This window comes from Boleophthalmus pectinirostris, unplaced genomic scaffold (genome assembly GCF_026225935.1).
Source record: "Boleophthalmus pectinirostris isolate CB_2022bp ecotype Guang Dong unplaced genomic scaffold, ASM2622593v1 HiC_scaffold_22, whole genome shotgun sequence".
Lineage (NCBI taxonomy): Eukaryota > Metazoa > Chordata > Actinopteri > Gobiiformes > Gobiidae > Boleophthalmus > Boleophthalmus pectinirostris.
Genome location: NW_026571190.1, coordinates 29,418,600 through 29,428,420, shown reverse-complemented (window position 1 = coordinate 29,428,420; position 9,821 = coordinate 29,418,600). Strand labels below are relative to the sequence as shown.

Below are 9,821 nucleotides of genomic sequence, written 5' to 3'. Positions count from 1 at the left end.
CTTTGGATTAAGTTTTGTCAAGGCATTTTCAAGAGGAAAAAGTAGAATATTAACAGTTTTGCCTCCACAAAATATTGCAATAAATATCGTACCGTGAGATGTATATCGTGAAAATATCGTATTCAGAGATTTGGATATTGTTACATCCCTAATCGTGAGCCTCCCCACCATATTGCAATAAATATCCTACCGTGAGGTTTAAACGTGACAATATTGTATTGTGAGACTTGAATAATGTTACACCCCTACTGTATACAGAAAACATTAAATAGCCTTACTGTATATGAATCAAGATATATGACCTTATTTAGTAAAGAAAAAAGTATTTTTCGACAAAGGGTGGCTAATTTGAGGATTTGACTATAGAAAAAAAAAACATAGTAGAAGTATATAACTTTTTTTCCTCTTTGCTACATAATTCCTTACATCTTACCTCATATATTTGTCTTCTGTATGTATAGCAAATATAGAAAGTGTAAACATACTTCTGCCGTCATAACTGTTCACCTGTATCTGTATGAGCTTTGGGCAGAGGTGAACCTATAGCTGAAAAGTACTTCCATGCATTTCAGTACTGCCCCAGGAGGTCTGGTGAGGATCTGTGATACCAGGGATCACTGTTGACTGCAACTTTCTGATTAAAGGGGATATCTCCTGTGAACCACCCTAAGGGAATACTGTGGAAATGCCTGTCTGGGTAAAGCCTCTGAGAATTTTAGTTTTTCAAAGTAAGAAAGATTAGAAGAGTTGTGCTTCTTGTTTCTTGGATTCACTACTTTTACTTTCTGATCTCTGAACTAAATATAGCATCAGGTTTGCAAATAGGCTGATGTAGAGTAGTGTTAATTTGGACCATTACTATTAGCCTTAATTAGTTGTGTATTGATCTAGCCCAATAGAACCACAATCTCTATTATTTTTTAACTGCATTTGTCATCTTTAGATGCTACTGTTGCTTTTCTGTACATTAAAAGCCACAGGACATCACCCTGCATCTGTTGTGTGGCCACGGGCGCATCCTCACACAGCGAGTGCGCATGCGTGAATGACGGAGCCGCCCCTGATTTGCCGAGCCCCTGGACCAGCCCGGCGCACTATCCGGCGCACTATATCGCAGAGTGAGCCGTGCCTGGCGCACCCTCAGTTGCACCTGCTCTCTCCATACAGCAGTCGGAGCGCTGGGAGGGGCATTATTTAGCAGCGAGCTGTAGGAGGAGGAGGCATTTCCGTAACACCGACACAAGCGTGTAGCCTCATTCAGCTTCAGCACCACATCATTGAGGAAAGCGTCCAGATTGAGGAATTTCCACTATTCCGAGTGGAATATTTCAAGAAGAGGACTATTTTAGTGGGAATACCGGCGTTTCACTGAGTTCACAGCCGTACAAGAAGAGTGATCTCCTGCAGAGTGCGGTACGTACGGGGTAGGGTAGGATGCTGCTGGGGTCTGTGCTAACTGTCTGGTAGCATCATGGATCTGTGGGTAGCATACATACACTTGCTGCTGCTGCACCGAGTGCGCTGCTCTCATGTTACTGCTAGCGTTAGCTAAGGCGAGGTCCGGCTTTTTATTAACAACGTGCTTTGGCGAGGGACTGGGAAAATGTCTAAAATATAGTCAACACTTCAGTGTATGAAACGTTCATTTTGTTCAGCTTCAGCTGTTTGCGGAGCTGCCTTAGTCTTGCTTAGCTAAATCACAGCACCTGCTAATGTTCTTTGCATGGAGGCTGAGCTATCCAGGGAGCCAGTGCTGAAGGACTTCCCCGGCTCTGTGGAGGAGCACTCGGGCAGACTAATGCTAAGCTGCTATGTTAGCACACTAGCACTGCTAGCCCAACACTCGTGCGCGTCAAATCACTGTCCCACACAGGTCTGGGTCTTTGTTAATGAGCAATCAGCGCTGTTTACAGCCGATGTTTGTCCGCCATGTCCACAGTCCTGTGAGTGTGGACCACAGACTGTGTGTGGACCACAGACTGTGTGGTGTGGACGGGCTCTGGAGCTCTTTGTCCAACACCTGCCTCCCTCTTTGGAACAGTCTTACCCACGCGCCTTTTGCAAACTTGATCAGACTAATAGTTCCACAGTGTCCCAGGTCTCCTCCTCAGCTCTGGGAGATAAAGCATCAGAGCAGTCCTTTTTGCTTTGTGATCTGGCACTGCCATTACCCATTGTCTCATGTGGCTCAAGGCCACTTTAAGCTACAACTGATCGAACCATCATTAATCAACATGGTGTAGGCCTTGTCTGTTTGAAAGATTGTAGTTATTTTAATTTTATCCCAACTGTGACTTTAGTTTTTAGTATTTTTAGTATTAATATTTAATTCAGAAACACTAGTACGTAAAACATTTCATAGATGAAAGATCTCCTGAAGAACATACTGCAGTTCAGTGGTCTCATTGTGGCTTGTTTGTCATGAGGACATTAGTCATCATATACTGCTTTCTGTAGTGCAGTTCTGTGCTCTGTTGACCCACTGTATCTGACAACACCCCCTGAAACAAGATCTGGACTGCTGCAGCCTCTGGAGGCGTCACACTCAGGCTGTATTTAGAATCAGAAGTTGTGATGGCAGAAGGCATACCAAGTGTCAGCCGTAAACATGCATGTCAAGCCTGGCCATGGACAACACTACGCACAAAAAACTAAAACGTCATGTGAGGATCAGGCTTTGAAATATGGTCATTTTGAAAGTGTATTTAAATCTCATGTTAAAAGGCTTCTACCAGATTTTTCCCCACATATTTACACAAAATGTCCCCATATGAATGGTGTAAGCAGCTCTGCATGCTGTCTGCATCTAATTAGAAAACGTTTTTATTGTCCAATAATCGGAAAGTGTGTGTTGAGTTGCTTGTTGTTAGCTTTGCCGTCACGGCAAAACTGTGGTCTAGTTTTCTCATTGCAGTGAATAATTAGGATGCTTGGAATGCCGAAGGTAACTGAGGAATAACTTTGGACCTCTGCAAACTGTTTCAAATGAGCTAGTTCTGTATTTTTTTTAAGACAGTAAAATCAGCTACTGCGCCTTTTATGAGAATAGAATGTTCAGCAAAGTTTGTTCCAAATGCTATTCTTTTTTGTGCAGTGAAAAACCTCTTAAGATTTTAATTTCCCATCTGTTTAATCCATCTTCTATGGAAAATGTTTAGTCAATACTACAACAATACTAGTAAATCCATGGATACTTTTTTGCTGTTATTTCTATATAATGTGTATTTTCCCATCTGCCCATACACCTACACCCAACACGCTCTTATGTTAATATCAAGCAAGCAACTATTTTGAAATATTCCTGCCACACAATATAGAAAATAATCTAAAAGCCAAAGTATTTTGTCTAAAGAAACAGTACACTGAGATTGTATTTTATTTATTCCAGGTTTAGTCTCAGTTTTGACTGTTCAGAGGAACTTGTAACCTCAAAGCTTTGAAATTACAAAAATTATAAAATATTTTATTTCATGAAGCATTCTTGGTTAGGTTTGTCACAATAACAAATTTGAAGTATGATATATTGCTACAGAGATATACTGCTATAAACAATAATATTTAAACTACTTTATGCCACTAATACAATACAACAATTTGCAAGATAATCATAGTAAACCACTTTTAAATAGATGGTATTATTAAAAAGGCTAGAGCTGCTACAAATTACAGAATGTACTAATAATTAGCCAGAGAAGTCACAGATTCAACCTTTTACAACTCAAATTGCATTGTATTACAATAGATCTCCCCACTTCTACAAAGAAAATGTACACTGATACATCTAGAGCCCCAAAATATATGTCCCAACTTTGATATATTCAACAATAAGTCCATATTGTAGTTACTCTTTTCATTGTTTACGTTAGTGTTTGTTTTCCGAGTTTGTGCACCCCGTAGTAGCGTATTCTTTCTATTTTACAACTGAAATAAGTATAGTTGGAAATCTTCACATATTCTTCCTCTCCATGATTTCTCCATAATTTATGTGTGAAAGTATGCAGTCAATAGCGGTCAGCGGTGCATTGTGCCGACCGTCTCCCGGGAGAGGAAGTGATATTGGCTGAGCACCGAGAAAGCCCCTGTTGTTGACGTCGTAGCCATGGCACCCCCACGCGCTGGAACACCATTACCTCTGCCGCAGCTTTGTGGAGCACTTTCACTCTGTTCAAAGTTTTAGAAAAGTGCAAATGAATAGGTCTGGTGCTCCTGCTATAATAACTTCCCTGTCTGAAACATAGGATCTATAATGGCGGTAGAAGAAAGTGACCACGGGATATAGCTGTCCTTGTGAATGCTCGCTGAATACCCGCCCACATTCAGAACAATATGTATTTTAGATCCATTCCTTTGTCTCTTATGGGGCTATATCCACCAGATGCTAGCTGCGCAAATCCTACTATGTTCTACTTTCTCCTATCTGTCTTGTGTGCCATTATCACTCAGTGGAGCAGAATGAAAAAGGCCCTTTATTGTTGCACGAGGGACAATAAAGTGGTGAAAGTCTGGTGTCAGCAGCTGTGTGTGCAGTGAGCGAGAGTGGCTCATTGTCTTAATCATTTTTTAGTCCACTCATAACCCCATTAACTCTAACCAGGAGGATGTGCAGCGCTCAAACTGTCGCGCCGCGCAGCACCACCACTAAATCAATCTAGTTGTGCCATCCATCCAGCGAGCGCCGCACACAGAGAGTGGGTGTGGTTGGATAACGTTTATGTAAGGGGACACTAACAGGCGATACTAGGCAGTGAACGCAGCTATAGACACTTTGTGAGATTGATGGAATATGGTGCAAAGTTCTACTAAATGTTATTGTAACTAATCATAGTTTGACTTTTTATACTGGATGCTTGAGTTTGTTTGTTTTTCATTACAGAAATCCAGTAAAAGGCAAAAAGTAGTTTCAGTCCTTACTTATGAAATTGTCTGGTTAGTTTAGTTTGTAAGGGAGCAGTTGTAAAATAAGCTTATGACTTAAAGGGGCACTGTTGTAACATTTCTGGTAGAGGATCCGCCACTTGTTGAGGCTCGATTGTCTCTGAGAGGTCATTATTTTGCTTGGGATTATCCACAGAAGATGAATGATGAATGATGAATGAAACATGTTTCTTTGATTCATTATAAACCTGTGGAACTTGTTTATATTACTCTATTTTCTGATCTGTGTTATAATGTTTTGTCCTTGTCAAAAACATACCTGGAGTTGTGTTTTGTTTTGTTCACTCATGATTAACACAAATCTTCTTTTCTCAAACTGAAAACACTTCTTCTCTAGAATCATTTGGATAATTTAATGTTTTAATTGTCAATCTCTACTGAACTAAAGGTAAATTGTAGCTGTTAACTTGAAAACTACTGCTTCATGACATCACAAGGTGGAACAGAGCATTTTGAGCTTTGAATGTGTAGCCAGACTAATAATAATAAAGGAAAGTCAATATTGTGTAATTGGACCTTTTTAATATGTGGTTTGAGTGACTAAAATTCTGATGAAAAAGAGTGCCGTGTCTGTCAGTCTGATCTGACTGAAATATATGAAAAGAAACATTTAGGAGACAGTGGATCTAACAGGCCCTCTGTTCTGTAGCTACCACTGTCCCACTGAGGAGATATTGATTCAGACACAAAGAGTTGTCAGCAGCAGATGGTCACATGTCATTGTCTTATTGAAACAGCAGATACGAACAGATAACCTGCATTGTTTCAACACACTCTCTTGCATTTCCACTAGAAGACCTGACACAAGCATTAACTTTATATATGATTTGTTTTTGTCTCCTGTTTTGTTACATTTGCACTACTACAACACTATCTCAATGGACTCATATTTTACACCGACTGACATTTAACAGTTTTGCAGATAGGCGCACAGAATGTTTGAGATCAGAGATGTTGTGTCCCCTCCACACCAACACACACACACAGGCTACATGTGGGGCCAGGACAGGCTCCTCCCCCACACTGTGTGCTCCATCTTCTTGCTGCATTAACTTTTCTATTGTTGAGTGAAGCTTTTCTTCACCCAACAGAAAAAAATCTATATTTCTGACCCTTCTGACCAAAGGCAATCTAGCAGCTGTCTTAGTCTGTCTTGGTACAGGACATGTTCAGGGATGATCTGTACATGTCATAGCACAAGAGGCACTATAATAGATATTTCTCTACACAATTGGCCTGCTGTCGCACAATAAAATGTTATTTTTCCTATCGTTCTGCTAGAAGCAATAGTAAGATGGAATCTGAGTTTCTATGAATGCACAGAAAATGCACGTTATGTTATATTCTCGCCCAAAATGTTACTGTGTCTCCAGGTTGTTTCTGTTTAAGATGCATATTGATGATAGAGATTCAGAAGCTACAGAAGCCTTCTTTTCATCCCATTAAAAGAGAGGAAGCCAAACCCCTCTGGTTGCAAAAAAAAAAAAAAATACTAACCTTATTTTCCACAAGTCCCAAAATGAAGCATTATTTTCTGTAGTGTGGCTTCAAGATGTGTCTTTGGATAAGACCGTACAGTTTGAGACTAGGCCTGAACTTTAGGAGCAACGACTCTGTGGGAGGTGTACTAAGGGCCTATTCACACCTATGGGCTTAAGTCCGATTAAAATAAACTAGAGTTTGGTTCCCCTGAAAGTTCAGACTTTATTTCACGCGTGAATAAAGACAAGAGAACTCTGGTCTGGAACAAACAAACTTCGCTGTGGTTCGCTTATGGTCTGAATACAAGCAGCCTCCATCTGAAACAAACACAGAAAACATGCACATTTGTGGACTTGACAAGCCAGCGTCATAGTGCTTCTGTCTTTTTTTAAATTCACACTTATCAGAGCCTAATGAAGGCTGCATTGGCCTCTATTTGTTTTCTGTTTATAGTCCACTTCCCAAATGTGTGGTGAAAATACGATACACACCAACCCAAAAAAAAGTCTGCATTTGATTTGGATCAAACAAGTGCACTTACTGGTACTTTTCTGCTCTGAATACACCCTAAGCGACATATTAATAGTTCTGTGTAGATGCATTTACTCTATATACTATATTGAGCACCAGTCTAGCTCAAGTGTTTCCTCTTTTAACGCACAAATGGATTTGACCTGAACAAACAGACACTGGTCTTGTGCAGACATAAATATGGGACATGTGTGGAAGTGACTGCTGTCCTTTTCATCCTTCTGAGCCGCAGAGCATCCCACCAGCCCCAAGTCTGATGTGGGATTATAATCTGCTCAAGTTTAGGATTGACCCACTTCCACTGGACTCATGTCAGGCCCAGCCCGCTGCAGCGCACTTGGGTTAATCCCACTGCTCTTGTCAGCATGACTAATGCAGCGACCAACAGTTGTTTAGTCTTTTATCCACATGTCACATAATTACATGGCAGCTCTTTATTTATGGAGCCAGTGATGAGATTTAGTCCAAACTCTTTGTGCTCTGCTGTCAGAAACCCCACTCCCTTTTCAGATGTGTCATTTGGACAAAAGAGCGTGATGTGTTTACAGTGATCACAGCGCTACCACATGGAGAAAGTGTGCTGATGTCTGTCAAATGAAGGCTTCCATTGTGTCCAGGCCAAAGGGACATAATGCTATGTCAGATGACATTCATGGTCCCATTCAGCGCCCTGACAGCAATGAAAGCACTATTAACTCATTACTCCATCTCTGTGTGATCACAGTTCTACTCCACACTGTGGTGTTTGCTCCTCTTTATGCTGGGAAAAACACTACTGCAAAAATAGTTACATTTATCTTGATGCAATAAACTTTAAGTGGAACAACAATAGCACAAGAAACCATACACCAGTGTGACACAGGCAAAGTGTGTTGCCCTTGGACACAACAACATAATGCAGTAGCGGCAATATATGTTTTTGCTGACTGTTCTGTTGTTGTTCCAGACCATGACTTAAGTGTTTAGATGTGCTTCATGTTGTTAAATGGTGAAAACTGTGAGCTTGTGCTGCACTTTGATCATCCTGTTTAGTCCCATGGGTGCAGGCTGAGTCTGGGAGCTCTGATATGACAGTTTGCAGACTGGAGCTGTCACAGTGTGGACAGAGGTTCAGATCTGTGCCAATGCTGCATCACCACATGAACTCAAGAGCCCGGGACTGAGGGCAAACACCACCACTGTGAGATAAAGAGATAGAAAGAAAACCATGTGTTCAGATATATGCTGAACTATATAAGGTTCTTTTCCAACACGGCCGCTCGTACAAAATGTTTAGAGTTGCTGCTTTGAGTAATAGACCTCTGGATGTTGACAAACCAGTGTGTAAAAGAGAAGTCATTTGCAGTAAAGAAAACCGTCTCAAAGTTCGAGTAGCCCTTTGATTAGCCAATATAATTTAAACACAACACAAACCCCGTCACCACCTGGATCTGTGAGGTAATTACATTTGTTAGCTGTTGTCTCCCGGCTCCATCATCAGCATTATTTCTACTAGGAGCTGACTGAGGCAGAAGCAGAGGTAATAATATAGTTTAATGGCCAATAAAAAACAAAGCGTATCAAGAAGAGCCCACACTCGGTGACAAATGAACAGACTTATTGGCGGTGGCAGCTTGTGGCAGGCATACTCAGATGCTGAAAGAGAAGGCTGTCATTTAGGGAGCTTTTGTGGAGCATAATTCTTAGGAGAGTTCTTTGCTTTTTCCACAAACTTTTATTTGATTTTATTCTATTATCAAGAAACCTATACCTAGATAGTATGCAATAACTAAAACTAAAGTAGACAGTAGTAGAAGTAGTTTGAAATATTGATACTGAAAAAATATATCATAAAACCCTTTCAGAAAACAATGACCACAATATTAAAGAAGCTACTATTCTGTGAGTTATGTTCTGGAGTATCGAGCCTTTTCCTTAGTATCAAAATAGACTAGAATAGAAAGTTATGTGACATCACTAAAAGAAACAGCTGATAGAACTGCAGTTTGTGAGTTCCTTATGTTTGAGTAGTGATGTTATCATTGCTAATAATAAACCAAATTGCGTGTGCCATTATAGCTACACTTAATTCCGTACTGATGTGAATGTATTGATATTTCTCCCATTGTTTAGTGATTATAGAAGTTTTAATTCCTCTTCCAAACTAATTTTCTGAATGTAGAAACAGCCATAGCAGAACAGAATACAGATGTAGTTCAATATTGACAACCACACAATATTGACATTGTGTCTGCAGGTAATTCTGGAACAAGTGAGCGACTCAAAATGTAAAGGCCTTTTTAAAAGCAATGATAACTTTAGTAAAAATTATATGTTTGGGATATTGGCACATAATTATCATGAACTATGTAGTCTACTTTTATTTTTTCTGGTTAAAGACGCACTGTAAGACTTTTTAGCTCAAAATATACAGAAAAAAATCTTATTGTGTTTACTTTGAGTTTATTGCTCTGAAAAAAGTGGAGTTGCCTCTCTGCAAAAATTTTACATTATGCAGTGTATTGAGTAGAAACTGAGGCTAAAAGACATAGCCATTTGCAAAGTGTTTTGTTTGGTAATAACTAAGAGAAGCTTCAAGCTACTGACAGGAATGTTTTCTTCCAGTCAAATTTGTGTTCTAAGAATTATAGGAAAACAGCTGCATGACACTATCCCAGATCCTTGTATTTCAGTGTCTTGTAGCAAAGATCAAGCTGGCAAAAACTGGCACATTCTAAATACATTGATAAACTGAAATAAGTGAGAAGTCAATCCTTCATGAAGGTTTGTGACTCCACTCCTAAACTTGTACACGGCTGTAGTACGTGACCTATTTTCCACCCAGAGCTTTGTGTTATCCTGAAGCAAAGTTTCTGAAACAGTCCTTCCCCCAA

The 9,821-nt window shown here is 40.0% G+C and overlaps 1 protein-coding gene across 1 annotated transcript in view; it reads left to right on the top strand.

Annotated features, from left to right (window-relative positions):
* Positions 1-1,137: 1,137 nt before the first annotated feature.
* ctnna2 (catenin (cadherin-associated protein), alpha 2) overlaps positions 1,138-9,821 on the top strand; it is a 303,010-nt gene continuing 294,326 nt past the window's right edge. The window contains exon 1 of the mRNA XM_020930497.2: positions 1,138-1,413. The gene's annotated coding sequence lies outside the window, so the exon portion shown is untranslated. The remainder of the gene's footprint in view (positions 1,414-9,821) is intronic.